Source organism: Euprymna scolopes, chromosome 24 (genome assembly GCF_053919585.1).
Source record: "Euprymna scolopes isolate OS-2025 chromosome 24, ASM5391958v1, whole genome shotgun sequence".
In the NCBI taxonomy this organism is placed as follows: Eukaryota; Metazoa; Mollusca; class Cephalopoda; order Sepiida; family Sepiolidae; genus Euprymna; species Euprymna scolopes.
Window position 1 is genome coordinate 90,883,081 of NC_136505.1, and position 16,714 is coordinate 90,899,794.

Consider the following 16,714-nt stretch of genomic DNA (forward strand, 5'->3'; position numbering starts at 1 on the left):
CTGTCCCGTGGGGAGGCATAGTAAATAGGTACATAACACGCCCCCTTCCCAAATAGGGTTGGGGGGGGGCATATATATATAGGCAAACACAACAACAAAAAAAAAATACACTCAAGAAAACCCGTAGGTAGTTCGGGCTTGATGGTGAACAGTTCTAACGGTTGTGCTTTCAATATAGGCCAGAAACGGCCCTCTTCTTTTTCCTCTTGGAGGACACGACCTCACACATATTTTTTGTTGCGTAATCATAACCCTTTATATATATATATATATATAAATATATATATATATATATAAAGCTGAACGTCTGTGTGTGTGTCTGATCATGAATAGGCTCCTATATGGTTGACTATTATAGAAAACTGATCACATATAATGATAGAAGATGTATCGAGACACAGGAATGGGTATGTTTGATCTGGCATAATGATGATTCATTAAAATTGTGGGGTCTGCGTACGCGCCTGGTCCACAAAGTATGGAAATAAAAAATTAAAAAAAAAAAAAAAAACGTTTACAAGTCTTTTTGATATAGATGTACATAATACTTTGATAAGTATGTTTTAACTTAAATAGGGATGGTATAATAAAATTATGGGGTCTGCGTTCGTGTCTGGCATCCATAGAATGGAAATAGGCACAAACTTTAATAAAGACTTTTCATATCTATTTGCGTAAGTATACTTTGATAATTATGTTTCAGTTTGAAGAAATATGGTATAATAAACTTATGGGGTGTTCGTTCGCGCCTGACCTCCATAGAATGGAAATATGTCACAAAGTTTAACAAAGTTTTTAATATAGATCCACAGAATATTGTGATAAGTGTTTCAGTGTGAACAGGTATGGTATAATAAATTATGGGGTTTATCTATTTTATTTTTGCTTTCATCATATTTTGCTTTGGTTTTGATACCACTAAATTCGAAGCCATCTCTTTACAACCCATCCTTTTCATAACCTATCATACTTTCATAAATTAGAGTCCATTTTCTGTAGGCTGTTTTTGAACCCAGTCAACGACGGGTACTTTTGCTTATATATATATATATATATATATATATATATATATATATATATATATATATATATATATATATATATATATATATATTTATTATAATCAAGTCGTATTCCTGTTCGTAGCAGTTATTGTTACTTCCTGCACTGATGATTGTGAAAGAGAGAGAAAAATGAAGAGATAGAGAAAGAAAGAGAGAAAAATGAAGAGATAGAGAAAGAAAGAGAGAGAAAAATGAAGAGATAGAGAAAGAAAGAGAGAGAAAAATGAAGAGATAGAGAAAGAAAGAGAGAGAAAAATGAAGAGATAGAGAAAGAAAGACAGAGAAAAATCGAGAGATAGAGAAAGAAAGAGATGAAAAGATAGGGAACGAGAGAGAGAGAGAGAGAGAGAGAGAGAGAGAAAGGAAAAAACCCACACGGCCAGCGTTAACCGCGAGAAATGCAATTGGAATTTTAACATTTATTTTAAAATAGCAAGACGGTGATAGTGATCTAATGATTATGACATCATGATCTGCGCGTGTAAGCTTAAGTGACCGACTTCTATCTTCAATTTAACAATATATATATATATATATATATATATATATACACACACACACACATATACACACACACAGACGGATATAGATATATAGAGAAAGAGAGAGAGAGAGAGAGATTGATAAAACGAGAGAGATGGATAAATAAAGAGAAATATATACTTAGAGCGAGCGAGTTTGGTAGGTAGGGAGATAAGAAATAGAATTGACACCTGAAAAAAAAAAAAAAAAACGGATCGACAGCATAGAAAGTTGAACACGCCCGGGAAGGAGAGAGGGGTGGGGACGTGCGCGTGGCTGACCTTCGTCTATCATTGAGAAATTGTTTGCTTTCACCTCCATTCTAGAGACAGACGGCGTGCGCCGAGCGAACAGCGAGGAAGCGACAAGCAGCAATAACACAAAAACAAACAGCAATAAATACCAAAACACATAAGAAAAGAAATTGCTGTATCTTTCCTAAGTAAATTCTGACAAGAGAGTTGGGGGGGGGGGGGCGTTTCAATTGTATTATGGTTGGAGCGACTGTTGAACTATCCCGTTCATTTTTTTTTTTGTATTTTCCCAAATATTTGATAAAAATCGATTCTTAACTTAGAAATTGAATTCTCTAATTTTTAATGCATCTGAAATTGAACTTTGGCCCAGTATATTATAAGCACTCCACCCCCCCACGTTAAGAACGGCTTTCGGAATAAACACCCCCTAACCTAGAAAGCTGTTCTTAACATGGGGAACGGGTATTTCCGAAAGCCGTTCTTAACATGGGGAGGTTGGGGTGTTTATAATATGCTGGGGCACGTCGTAAAAATTGACCGAAGTTTTATCGATAATTTTTACCCGTCGCTACAATTTTCTTTACAACAGATTTTTTTTAATTCTTAAATTAGTAACTACGTCGTATGTTTAATCATTTTGTGCTAAAATTTGTTAAATTCTATTTAAAAAAAAAATATCTAAAGATAATAAATGTAGGTTGTTTTCAGGTAATAAAAATTTGAAGCCAACAAAATATTTTTTGTAGAAGAAAAGAAAAGAAAAATAATAACGATTAATGGTCGTCAGCGATAAAAACATCGAATTAGAATTTTACTTTTCAAAACTTAAAATGAATTAGAATTTTATGTCAGGATAAGAATTTCAATTCAAGAATCAATTTATTCATTAATCATATCTATAGTGTAATTGAACCTAGGTTATTGCTCATCACGAGAAATTAAAAAAAAAAATCAGATAAAAGCTTGTGTCATTGTATCTCTCACCTATACGTAACTTTGACAAAAGCACATTAAATTATTTTATTTAATTGCTATTAATCCAAATCACAGTATCAGAATTTTTGTAGGAATTTTTGACACCCCTAACACGAAACTGCGAATACAATATAAAAATCTCGTAATTTCTCTGTTAAAAGTGGGTTATTTATTTTCTTTATGGATTATACTTCCAAAATAAACTATTACAGTTGTTTTAAAAGTAATAGAAATATTTTTTTTTGTTTTTTTTTAAACAGTAATGAATTTTCCGAACTCAATATTTTTCAATCTTTAAACTTTAAAAATCTATCAAAATTTTTCTATTGATTCTATTTTTACGATATTTTCAGGGTCAGTGTGAAATTTTATGTTCTTTCCAATAAATCGAATATAATATTTTAGACAAACGTTTTTTTTTTTTATTCACGGTCCCCCCCCCCCCATCCCAATTTTTAAGTGTCTATTACAAAGTAAATACTTAATTTAGTCCCGGATAAGTACATAATTATTTACTCACAAATTGAAGAGAAAAGGTCAATGCATAATATATTCAAATTTAAAAAAAAACGGACATCGTGTTCTCGTAGAATTTTACCTGTAAAGTTTGAAGTTTAAAACCTTTTTTTTAAACCACGTTATTTGTTTTTTCTTTTTTCTTTTTAATGGAACCTTGGTCCTTGCTCCTTTAATTGAAAAAAAAATTAGGGCTTGAATTACATTTTTCGAGGAGTTATAAGCTTGGAAAGACAGGGGGTCGAATAATTCACGCCTCCAATTTTGTAAATGTCTAATAATAATTAATTTAGACCCGGATAAGTACATAATTATTTACTCACAAATTGAAGAGAAAAGGTCAATACATAATATATTCAAATTAAAAAAAAAACGGACATCGTGTTCTCGTAGAATTTTACCTGTAAAGTCCGAAGTTTAAAACCTTTTTAAAAAAAAAAAAACAGGTTTTTTTTTTTTTTTTTTAATGAAATCTTGGTCCTTGCTCCTTTAATTGAAAAAAAAAATTAGGGCTGGAATTGCATTTTTCGAGGAGTTATAAGCTTGGAAAGATGGGGTGGAATTATTCGCTATTTTCACAAAATTTCTGATACTGCTACAGAAGCACACACACATGTATTTAGGCAACATGTTTTCATTTAGGCAAATGGTACATTTTTTTTTTTTTTTTTTTTTTGTAAATTAATTATTCGGAGAATTTGAAAGCAAAAGAATCTTACCAAATAAAAACACCGTGTTTTACAATAACGTGTGTGTGTGTGTGTGTGTGTGTGTGTGTGTGTGTGTGTGTGTGTCTTCTAATATTGCAGGTAAGAACGGAGTGGGAGATCCCAAAACAAATAATAGCAAGCATGAAATACAAGGTCACCGGGAAGAAACAGCGAAACAGGAATTTCTTTCTCTTGATCTTGTAGCTCAGAAAAACTTGGGAATATTTCAGAGTCTGAGGCCCGGTCTGCGCATAGCAAAACGAAATATAAACTGTTAACAAGTGCCTGCCACCTAACGCTAATGAAAACGATCAACCGGTTGAATAAGATTTTACGCTCAAGGTCAAACATGCTTTTCTTTGACCCGCCTTTGAACTCCCGTTTAAGTTAGAACGTCAATTAAGAGAATCTCCCCACTCGCAGTCTACTTCTTTTGCATGTTTGGCAAATATCAGAAGAAACAGAACTTATGTTTGTGTGTTTATTCACGAATTATGCACCCTTTTCAGGTCAGGGTCTTTCCTATAAAACGTACTGTATTCGAACTTGACACTCCTTGGTTTTCAGTTCGTGTTGTGAACCGAACCAGTGAGCCAAGCAAGCGTCTCTCTGATTACAAACTGCATCTACCCGACGTTGAGTATTTTTACTGCCAATTTTGTCGGACAGAGTGTTTCGCTTCATCACAGCTAGACTAGCACACATCCTGAACCAGGAATCGAACCTACAACCATTTAGTTGATAGTCGACAGTTCTACCCTCTGAACCATGGGATCCGCTAACAATATCATCAAATTTAAATATACATTTAATTGCCGCTTTTACAATGCTTGATTTTTTTTTGTTTATTTACAAACAAAGAGCTTCACGTTACGCTTGGCAATATATATATATATATATATATATATATATATATATATATATATATGTTTTTAACTCTTTTTCAAATTGTTTTTTAACATGTTTTATTAACTATTTGCTCTCTCTCTCTCTCTCTCATATATATATATATATATATATATATATATATATATATATATATATATATATATGTATGTTATTTATGTGTTTATAAGCACAGGATCAACTCCAGAACTAATTAATTGATCATTATAAATTTTTGGAACACATGGCTCCAAATGTAGGTTATGCACACTCAATTTACTTATCTCCCCACTAGGACAGAAGTCAATATGGGGAAAATCAGGCTCCCTCAAAAGGAGTACTCTAAATTGGAACAAAAATAACAAGTGCTTCTTCAGTATTACACGCAAATGAAATATGGCTGTTAAACAGAAAATAGTAAGAAATTTTTGTCTTATGCCCCACTCTTCTCACAAGGACAGAGTTAGCCACGAGGTCGTTTTTATGTAGAGAAAATCCAGCTCCCTCAAAATAGAAAATCTGGATCGAGACAAAAATTAATAATGTCTCTTTTACTGACCATAGACAGAACAGTTACTTCACTTTGAATTATTTGCAAAAAAAAAATATTTGATCACTGTCTGTCTGACGTAATGAACATTTAAATTAAAAAATGTTTAAAATTCAACGCTATTTCACACGGTTAATGGTAGCCGAATGGATACGCCTCCGCTAATCGAGCCAGAGATGTCTCGTGTCGCGGGGTTCGAATCGTTCGACTGGTAGTAATCGTGACACCCTGCACTGAAGAATCCCGAAAGGATGAAACACTAGTGTCTGTAGGTATTTAATTATTATAGTAAAAAAATAATTATATATATATATATATATATATATTGTAAAAAGTGATATTCTCCTGCAGGTTGAAGGTTCAGTTCTCAGTGTGGGCGACCGAAAAATACAATAGCAAATTACTTAGGACCTCTATCTAGTCATGGCTGACGGAACGCAAGCACGGTACTCCCGTAAAGTAAATAACGGGTTCCGCTTGAAATTCCGTCCAAATTCCCGAGTTTGACAAGAAACACCTGAAGAAGGTCGGAGGTTACATCGACCAAAATCTTGTGAAAATCACACTGAAGATGAGAACAGTAGTCTGATGAATCCAAATAATACGAATAACCAATCCTCATCTCAAAAATTCAGAAACGTCCCAAAAATATAAGTATTATAAGTGAAAATTTTTAACAAGTTAGGCACAATATATATATATATATATATATATATTAGGTCGGTGCAAAAATGTTTTTTGACGTATATATATCTGATTAAAAAACAAAACAAAAGAAAACGATATTATTTTTGCACCAACCTAATATTTCAGTCGATAAGTTGCTTTGAAATAATGCCGAGCAACTTTTTTCCTTTTTAAGTTTCCCCTAACGTTAATATAAACCGGAGCTCAAGGGCGCAGAAACAAACACAAAACACTCGTTTAACCTTGAACTCAAAAGTGAGTCAATTGGTTTCAGAACAATTTTTATCAAATGAGAAAACACCCTTACTTGTTCTAAAGTGTGGGGCACTTGCTAATTATGTTTGTTCCCTACTCTCTCTTAAGCGTCACCAGAGAGCTTCCCACCACATCCTCACAATCAACCTTTCAAGTAGTTCTTAACGACCAACTTGGGAGAAGGAAAACAACAAAACTGAACTTGTTAATTTCAAAATCATACTTACTTTGAAACAAAGATTCAAAGCAATAAAATTGAATGAATAAAATTATGCGACCACTTCTCGTGTGGCCTGTCCACTTGTTACTATGTAACTTACACGTCATTATTTTTTTTTTTTATGGAAATAGTTTCAGGCAAGGCACGAAGGCGCTAAAATTAAATCTCCTACAAAATGAAAAAACTAGCTAACAATCAGTGCTAGATGGAATAGATTCTTATCCAGAAAACAGCAATTCTCCCCCCTTTGTCAGAAAAATCGCTCGTGGAATGTGAGGACTAAAGGGCAAAATAAGGGAAGCATGAATTTCGAGTGTCGAAAGTAAATCCAAGGTCAATTTTCTATTCTCATTTGTTAGATGGATAGATTCAGACACAAAACAGCAATGCTTCTCCCTTTGTCAGAAACATCGCTCGTGGAATGTGAGGACAAAAAGGCGAGAATTACAAGTTCATTGAAATATTTTAAACAAAAAATTGAAATATATAAGAAGTATCTGTAAGAGCTGCAAAAAGCTAATGTTGTCATCTCCCAGAGGGGAATATACATACGACTGGGAATCACAAGTGAATTTCATACTCCCATGAAACTTTCTCCTTCGGATGAAACCGGTTCAACCCGCCTAGGATTAGTGCCTCTTCAGAATGGTAAACTATGGTACAATAGTTCCAGAAAACTATAAGGAGAACTCCAGCGAAGCTAATGCATTAAAAGAATTGTGCATCGCCTCTGGTGGTAACGGTGTTGTGTCTGCGGTGGAAGTAGGACACAAAAATAAGTTGGCACAAACCCGGAAACAGTTGTAAACAAATTGTCAGGATAATTGACTAATCAGTGTCGCTGGCTATGTGTAATAAAGCCACTGACATGCACGCGAATGACTAAACTGTGGTGACACAGCGGGATCGGAGGAAGAGGATGGAAAAAGAAGCAGAGGAAAAAAAAAGTATGTGGCAGAGATAGAGACTTTTAAGCACGTATCTACATGGCAGAGTTTATTAATTTATTTTATTGCGGACTATTATCCTCATCTTTATTAGTTAGTTGCTTCACAACGTTTCGGCCAACTATTCCTCTGGCCTTCATCAAGTGGTAACCGCGACGAGACAGGAACTCCGAATCTCCTAACTGCATTCTCAGAGAGGCTTATTTGGCCAAACCATGGTGAGATGACAACAACTATGGATGGCAGTAATTGCTGAGAATGCAGTTAGGAGCTTCAAAGTTCCTATCCCGTCACGGTTACCACCGGATGAAAGCCAGAGGAATAGTTGGCTGAAACATTGTGAAACAATTAATAAAGATGATAATAGTCCACGATAAAATAAATTAATAATACTCATCTCAATAATGAATTGCAATTAAAAAAAAATATATGGCAGAGTTTGTTTTTGTTTTTAACCACATGGCAGCATGACAAACTTTTAAATAAGATGCATTTATCCTTTAAACTTTTAAGATTTTCGGGCTAGCATATACAGTGTAACGAATTACGTACATAATAGCTAGTTATAACTGCAGACAAAGAAACTTAATTGACCCCAAGAGGAAAAGCATGAATGCAACAATATTGTTGTCGGCTTGAGAAATATTTCTGAGGCTGCTTGGTCTAAAAATGACCACTAATAAATAAAATCTTTCAGTTTCAACTAAAAAAAAAAAAAACTTGTTGAATTTCTTTCCTTTGTTTCTTTACATGGCGTTCATACACAACGTCACGTTTGTGTTAAAATGTAACTACTACGTTAGAGAAGATTATTTGGTGCCGTTATGACCAGGCTTTTTGCACAGAATATTTGAGGAAAAAAATAAAAAGAGAAACGTTAGCAATGTAGAAAATTTAGTTGCAAAGAAAGGAAGATGCATTTATCCTATCTGCAATTCTCTCTCATAACGTCCAGTTTGTGATTCCGGTAATACTATTACTTTCATCGCTCATATCTGTTGCTCATGCCTGTTTTTAATAATTTATACAGGAAAATCATATTGACATGTCGGTTCTCATCAGATTACCGAAGTTAATCAACATTGAACCTGGTCAGTACTAGATGGGTGACCATTTAGAAAAACCAGGTGCTGTATGTAGGTGGAAGGTCGGGTCAGTCCTCCTGTTTTCCAATGTGTTTAGAAGTGGCTTGTGCACACATTAACAACCACATGAAAAGATGGAGTTTCCTGAACTCCATCATCTAAACTGCAGTCGCAAAATGATAATGATGAACACTAACATTTGTTAGTTTGATCTTTGTTTTTCATGCAACCCAACACCTTGAAATGATATGATTAGAAGGCTCCGACTCACAAACTCTTCACAGCAAAAGAGTAAAATAGATGAGTACCTCTAAGATGTTTCAACTTATCTGCTACAAGCGACACGCAATTATCTACAAGAAAAAACTTATCTAATTAATAAAATTAAGCCAATTTCTGAACTTTTGTCATCGATAGCTTGCATCCTACAAAGTCTATATTTAATTCTGACAAACAAGTCAATTACGACATCATTTTCTGAACTTTTTGGATTATTACCCTTTTCGCTAATGTAAATTTAAACCTTCTCAGGCTTGCCACATAACAATTTTGAATTAAACACTTTTTTAGACACAGGGGTTGCTTGCTCTCATTCTGTCAGCCATGACAGAATAGAAGTCTTGTAATTTATAATTTTATTCTTAGCATCGCTTGCACTGAAGATTGAACCTTAAACCTCTAGGAAAACATCACTAGGAACCGATTATTATTTAACAGTTATATCCGTTGCAGCACAAGTTCTTGTTTGTCCTCTACAATTAAAAATTAAAATTCCAATTGACTTTATCGATTACATATGATACCCAGCAATATATTAACCTTTATAATCTGGTTGAACTAATTCGTTGAGTCATAAATAAATGAATATAACAGCATAAACAAAGTGGGAATTTATTCAACACGCCTTGTACATATTAGTTCAGTATCTGGATAGATGCTAGATACCTCCAGATTGCAACTGTCCACTGCTTACATGCAGCATGCTGCCATTTAAAATTAATAAATATTTTTTTTAAATCTAACCATCTACATCATAATTCAGGTCATAAAAAGTTTAAAAAAATTCCTTTTGTAGGACATCATTTGAAAGATACACTATACTTTTCGTTAGCTAATGGAATTTCTGTATTTGTTATGAATACAAGAAAATTGCAAATGGCTTCCAAAAATCTGTCGACTGCATAGCTACTTAGAATTATGTAAAAATATATTCTCTACAAAAAGCACGGTTTCCCATTTTTACTTTAAATATTACGGGACAAAACATTAAGGAATTACCTTATTGAAAATTTATTTTTAACAACATTTTAACATTAAAAAAATAGTTTTTTAATAGAAAAGCAGAATAGATCCATTCTTAAAACGACTTCTCCATTCCATCTAAACTTTTAGCAATGAAACTGCTATTTTAAATAGACATGGAACAAACAGACCGAGCCCCTTAGTTTCAGTGCTCAGACGCATCTGCATTAAGATACGCCCATGTAATCTATGCGGACACTAATGAAAAGATTATTTCATACCATATGATGACGAAGAGATTGATAATTGGTGATGTAAAAGCAGATGTAGAGTTTGTATAAAGGTAATAAATCTGTTATGTCTGTTTTTTATAAGCATCGTGTGGTGGATTGAATGCTTTTGAATGTTTACACTGACATCCACTCAGCACGACTTATATATAATGAGAGAGAGAAAGAGAAAGAGAGAGAGAGAGAGAAGGACAGAGAAAAGTTTACTGAATACAAGGTAGGTGGAGAGGGAATGAGATAAGCAGAGATATAAAAAAGTGAGGGAAGGACAAAGCGTGAGAGGCACAGAGGTACAAAGTGTGTGTGTGTGTGTGCGCTTGAGGAACAGAGGTACAAAGTGTGTGTGTGTGTGTGTGCGCGTGAGGCACAGAGGTACAAAGTGTGTGTGCATGTGTGTGTGAGGCACAGAGGTAGAAAGTGTGTGTGAAGTAGAGAGGTACAATGCGTGTGTGAAGTAGAGTGGTACAAAGCGTGTGTGAAGTAGAGAGGTACAAAGCGCGTGTGAAGTAGAGTGGTACAAAGCGCGTGTGAAGTAGAGTGGTACAAAGCGCGTGTGAAGTAGAGAGGTACAAAGCGTATGTGAAGTAGAGTGGTACAAAGCGCGTATGAAGTAGAGAGGTACAAAGCGTATGTGAAGTAGAGAGGTACAATGCGTATGTGAAGTAGAGTGATACAAAGCGTAGGTGAAGTAGAGTGGTACAAAGCGCGTGTGAAGTAGAGTGGTACAAAGCGCGTGTGAAGTAGAGTGGTACAAAGCGCGTGTGAAGTAGAGAGGTACAATGCGTATGTGAAGTAGAGAGGTACAAAACGTGTGTGAAGTAGAGTGGTACAAAGCGCGTGTGAAGTAGAGTGGTACAAAGCGCGTGTGAAGTAGAGTGGTACAAAGCGTATGTGAAGTAGAGAGGTACAAAGCGTATGTGAAGTAGAGAGGTACAATGCGTATGTGAAGTAGATAGGTACAAAGCGCGTGTGAAGTAGAGTGGTACAAAGCGCGTGTGAAGTAGAGTGGTACAAAGCGCGTGTGAAGTAGAGTGGTACAAAGCGCGTGTGAAGTAGAGTGGTACAAAGCGCGTGTGAAGTAGAGTGGTACAAAGCGCGTGTGAAGTAGAGTGGTACAAAGCGCGTGTGAAGTAGAGTGGTACAAAATGTGTGTGAAGTAGAGTGGTACAAAACGTGTGTGAAGTAGAGAGGTACAAAACGTGTGTGAAGTAGAGAGGTACAAAGCGTGTGTGAAGTAGAGTGGTACAAAGCGTGTGTGAAGTAGAGAGGTACAAAGCGTATGTGAAGTAGAGAGGTACAAAGCGTATGTGAAGTAGAGTGGTACAAAGCGTAGGTGAAGTAGAGTGGTACAAAGCGCGTGTGAAGTAGAGTGGTACAAAGCGCGTGTGAAGTAGAGTGGTACAAAGCGCGTGTGAAGTAGAGTGGTACAAAGCGCGTGTGAAGTAGAGTGGTACAAAGCGCGTGTGAAGTAGAGTGGTACAAAGCGTGTGTGAAGTAGAGTGGTACAAAGCGCGTGTGAAGTAGAGTGGTACAAAACGTGTGTGAAGTAGAGAGGTACAAAACGTGTGTGAAGTAGAGAGGTACAAAGCGTGTGTGAAGTAGAGGTACAAAGCGTGTGTGAAGTAGAGAGGTACAAAGCGTATGTGAAGTAGAGAGGTACAAAGCGTATGTGAAGTAGAGAGGTACAAAGCGTATGTGAAGTAGAGTGGTACAAAGCGTATGTGAAGTAGAGAGGTACAAAGCGTATGTGAAGTAGAGAGGTACAAAGCGTAGGTGAAGTAGAGTGGTACAAACCGCGTGTGAAGTAGAGTGGTACAAACCGCGTGTGAAGTAGAGTGGTACAAACCGCGTGTGAAGTAGAGTGGTACAAAGCGTATGTGAAGTAGAGAGGTACAAAGCGTGTGTGAAGTAGAGAGGTACAAAGCGTGTGTGAAGTAGAGAGGTACAAAGCGTATGTGAAGTAGAGAGGTACAAAGCGTATGTGAAGTAGAGAGGTACAAAGCGTATGTGAAGTAGAGTGGTACAAAGCGTGTGTGAAGTAGAGTGGTACAAAGCGTATGTGAAGTAGAGAGGTACAAAGCGTATGTGAAGTAGAGAGGTACAAAGCGTATGTGAAGTAGAGTGGTACAATGCGTATGTGAAGTAGAGAGGTACAAAGCGCGTGTGAAGTAGAGTGGTACAAAGCGCGTGTGAAGTAGAGTGGTACAAAACGTGTGTGAAGTAGAGAGGTACAAAGCGTGTGTGAAGTAGAGTGGTACAAAACGTGTGTGAAGTAGAGAGGTACAAAGCGTGTGTGAAGTAGAGTGGTACAAAGCGTGTGTGAAGTAGAGTGGTACAAAACGTGTGTGAAGTAGAGTGGCACAAAGCGTGTGTGAAGTAGAGAGGTACAAAGCGTGTGTGAAGTAGAGAGGTACAAAGCGTGTGTGAAGTAGAGTGGTACAAAGTGTGTGTGAAGTAGAGAGGTACAAAGCGTGTGTGAAGTAGAGAGGTACAAAGCGTGTGTGAAGTAGAGTGGTACAAAACGTGTGTGAAGTAGAGTGGCACAAAGCGTGTGTGAAGTAGAGAGGTACAAAGCGTGTGTGAAGTAGAGAGGTACAAAGCATATGTGAAGTAGAGAGGTACAAAGCGTCTGTGAAGTACAGTGGTACAAAGCGTATGTGAAGTAGAGTGGTACAAAGCGTATGTGAAGTAGAGTGGTACAAAGCGTGTGTGAAGTAGATAGGTACAAAGCGTAGGTGAAGTAGAGAGGTACAAAGCGTAGGTGAAGTAGAGAGGTACAAAGCGTAGGTGAAGTAGAGAGGTACAAGGCGTGTGTGAAGTAGACGTACAAAAACAGAGAGAGGGAGTACAAAGAGTGAAAGAGAACAGCAGAGAAGAACAAAGAATGAGTGTGGGAAAAGGCGATGTCCAAAGAGAGAGAGAGAAGAGAGAGAGAGGGAGAAGAGAGAGAGAGAGAGAGAGACAGTAGTACAAAGAGTAAGGGAAGAGCAAAGATAGAAGAGCAAACAGAGACAGAGATAGGCAGACAGATAACGATGTTTGAACACATGTCGTTTTACAAGTGGTCATTATCAAATTTACGTAAGTGCCAAACTAGTTCAGAAATGCGAACAATATTATTTCACATTCGAGTTTGGTATAAACGTGTTTTAGTTTCCTCAGGAATAATCGAAGATGGCGTCAATTTTGGAATAAATACAGGTGTTGCTGTGCGATAAAATACCCGATATATTATGAAATAAAAAGCCGTGGAGACAGAATGTATGAAAGACAAAAAGGAAAACTAATAGCTTTTTATGTTTTATATCGACAAGAAAGCCAAAAATATCAAATACTGCACTTACGAAAATAAATATTTAAACAATCCCACTTACACACTAGTCATACACACACACAATTATGATTTTACAAAACTGTACTCGCCACCTGTCAAAACTGAATCCTCTCTCTCTCTCCCCCATGCAACAAGTGCACAAAAAAAACAAAAAAACAAAAAAACGGTCTAATCATTCTCTCATAAACCTTAGACATGGCTCTTATTCCTTAATGAAACATTTTGCAAAAATCGTACTCAAACAATGCAACATATATCCCCACCACTTGATTATCAACTCCGACCCTGAATAAGTACTATTTAGTATTTATAGTTGCTATTCATCCAGGTCTCCAGTTTTTTCTGTTTTTCTTTTTTTCACTTAACGTTTTTTTTTTTCGCATTTTTTTTTTTCAAATTAGTTATGCACTTGCATAAAAAAATTTAGTTCCATATATTCTTTCCTATGTTTGGCTAATTGTTTTAAAATAAATTTTAAATTCTAACTATTTTTGGAAAACATTCGATTTTTTTTTTATTCAATATAAATAATTTAAAAAAAAAAACAAATTTTTATCGTATGGATTGAAAAATGAGCAATTTCACAGATTTCGATGGCAATAAAAATATTGTAGGTGCAGAACATTCGTTAATACTCATGCCATCCCGGGCAAAGTCGAGTTCCCCTGCTAGTATATAGTCATCCACATACAGTAGTGTTTTGCTGTTTCACAGCTCATCAGTGCGGCTAGACAAGCAACTATCTCAAGCCAGGATCGAAACCCGACTGCCCGAACGACAGTCTAAGCTTTTACCATTGTGCTACTCAGCTGCTGCCATGTGGGCAGTAAATTCACAATGTTTTGACATTGTCCAAATACCTAAGCTCAATTTGTTTACACAAAGAGCATCGCTTAATACACTAAAAGGTAACACACACACACATTATATATATATATATATATATATATATATATATATATATATATGAGAATAATGGAAATAGTATTCCGACGAAATAGAGAAATAAAAATGAACAAACCGATTTGTGTTGATGAATGTTTCGTCTTTATTTTGAGACTTCCTCTCGAAATAAATACGAAACGTTGATGAACACATAACTCAGTTTGTTACTTATATATATATATATATATATATATATATATATATATATATATATATATATAATGCGAATGAAGTTTACATTGATACAATATAAATCCTGACATTCTTTACTAAGTTTATATAAAAGTTCTCAATAATAAATAGAGCTGCTTAATTGGTATAAAGATTTGTTATTTATACAAACATGTTTTGATAATAGCTATTAGGCAGTCGAACTTCAAGGTGAATGTCTTAACTATAGAGTTTCATTTGAAGAAACTGTAAAGACATTGGCCTTAAAGTTCGGCTGTCCCGTAGCTGCAACATAAACATATTGTGCAAATGTGCAGCCTGGCCAAAAAATTTTTTAATAAATGTGTTTGTGTGTATATATATATGATGGAGCTTTTGTGATATTAGGTTGTATAAGGTTGTTAATTTTGGTCGAAATCGAACTGTTCCTTTTCTAACCAGATTTTTTCAATTATCAATTTTCGATACTTATCAAAGCCATTCAAATAGAAAACCTAAGAACTCCCCCACACCGTTGAAGTACATTTGTGTGGAATTTCAAAATAGTAATATCGGTCCAACCGTTTCAAAGTTCATAGAGAATGAACTTATACACACACACACAAAGTGTTTTTTATAACCACTCTGCGGTAGTTAACGCACAAGATAAACATCATACATACATACAGACAGACAGATAGCGTCTCAGAGCGAAGAAATCAAGGTTAAAAAACAAAAACATTACAGGAACACAGAAACGGATCAATATTAGAACGGTGGCAATTTTTTTCTTTTGAGGGAGAGGGGTAGTTTAAATATGATTTCGGGGTCCATAAGGAACGAACTCGAACACACAACGTGCCTTTATATATGCGCGTGCGCGTGCGTGCGTGTGTGTGATATCATATTCCCACCCTGTAATAGCTCGGATTTAAGAAAAAGATATAGACACAGATACATGTATCTATTTACTTGCCTCCCCACGCGGGTAGAGTTAGACACAAGGTCAGTTTTTAATACGAGGAAAATCCAGTTCCCCAAGAAGGGACACTCTGCATAAGACCAAAAATAAAAATTACCCCAGTTTAGAAGGATTTCTCCTCCATTGATCGAGGACAGAAAAGATGAGTGAACAAACCAAGTTGCGATACATGTATCTTATAGCTAAAGAAATCCAGGTATAAAAACGTCATAGGCAAACAGAAATAGATCAATAATAGTGCAGTAGTGATTATTTTGGAGGAGGGGGTTGTTTAAAGGATTGAGTGTGGAATTCTCACCGTTTTTTTTTTTTTTAAGTTAATGTTTTGCTGTTTTTACTTGTTTATGGAAAATCATGACAAACTTGAATATTTTCGTTTCACTAGATTTTAAGTCCGATCTCAAACGGAGACATTTTTTTTTGTTGTTGTTCTGTGGCATGTTTAACGGTCACAAGAGAAAGTCATAATTTACCCCCACCCCACGTCTTCCTCGACAGCAGAACTAACACAAATACACACCCGGCGTTAACCAGGAGTTTTTTTTTTTTTTTTTTTTTTTTCATATTTTATTTTCTTCCCAACACATTGGTTTACTATATATATATATATATATATATATATATATATATATATATATATATATATATATATATAAAACTACTTCGTACTTCATTTATTCACATAAAATTAATATACAAAAGTATAGATTCATGCGTAAACTTTAATTTTATGTGAATATTTTATAAATTACTATATATATATATATATATATATATATATATATATATATAAACAAGGGAAATTTTAAACAACATTTTAAAAACTATAAGAATGTTTGGTTTGATAGTTATGTACAATACGGACCGTGCTGAAATAATAACATTTAGAAACAATTTTTAACATGGAGATGGTGGATTAGTGGTGGAGGGGGCTTAAAAAAACAAACAAAAAAAAACTTTTATACTTTAACTTAACAAAAAGATACAGTAAAAACTGTATTTAACGTTAAAAAGAAAAACATCAACACGGTGCGGTGCGCGCTTAGCACTTGTTTTTTTTTTTTTTTTTGATAAACATGACTACATTTTGTAATTTAT

The 16,714-nt window shown here is 35.2% G+C and overlaps 1 protein-coding gene across 9 annotated transcripts in view; it reads right to left on the reverse strand.

The window, feature by feature from the left end:
- LOC145246840 (adenosylhomocysteinase-like 1) overlaps positions 1-16,714 on the reverse strand; it is a 736,073-nt gene that overhangs the window by 272,764 nt on the left and 446,595 nt on the right. The gene's annotated exons all lie outside the window — the stretch shown is intronic.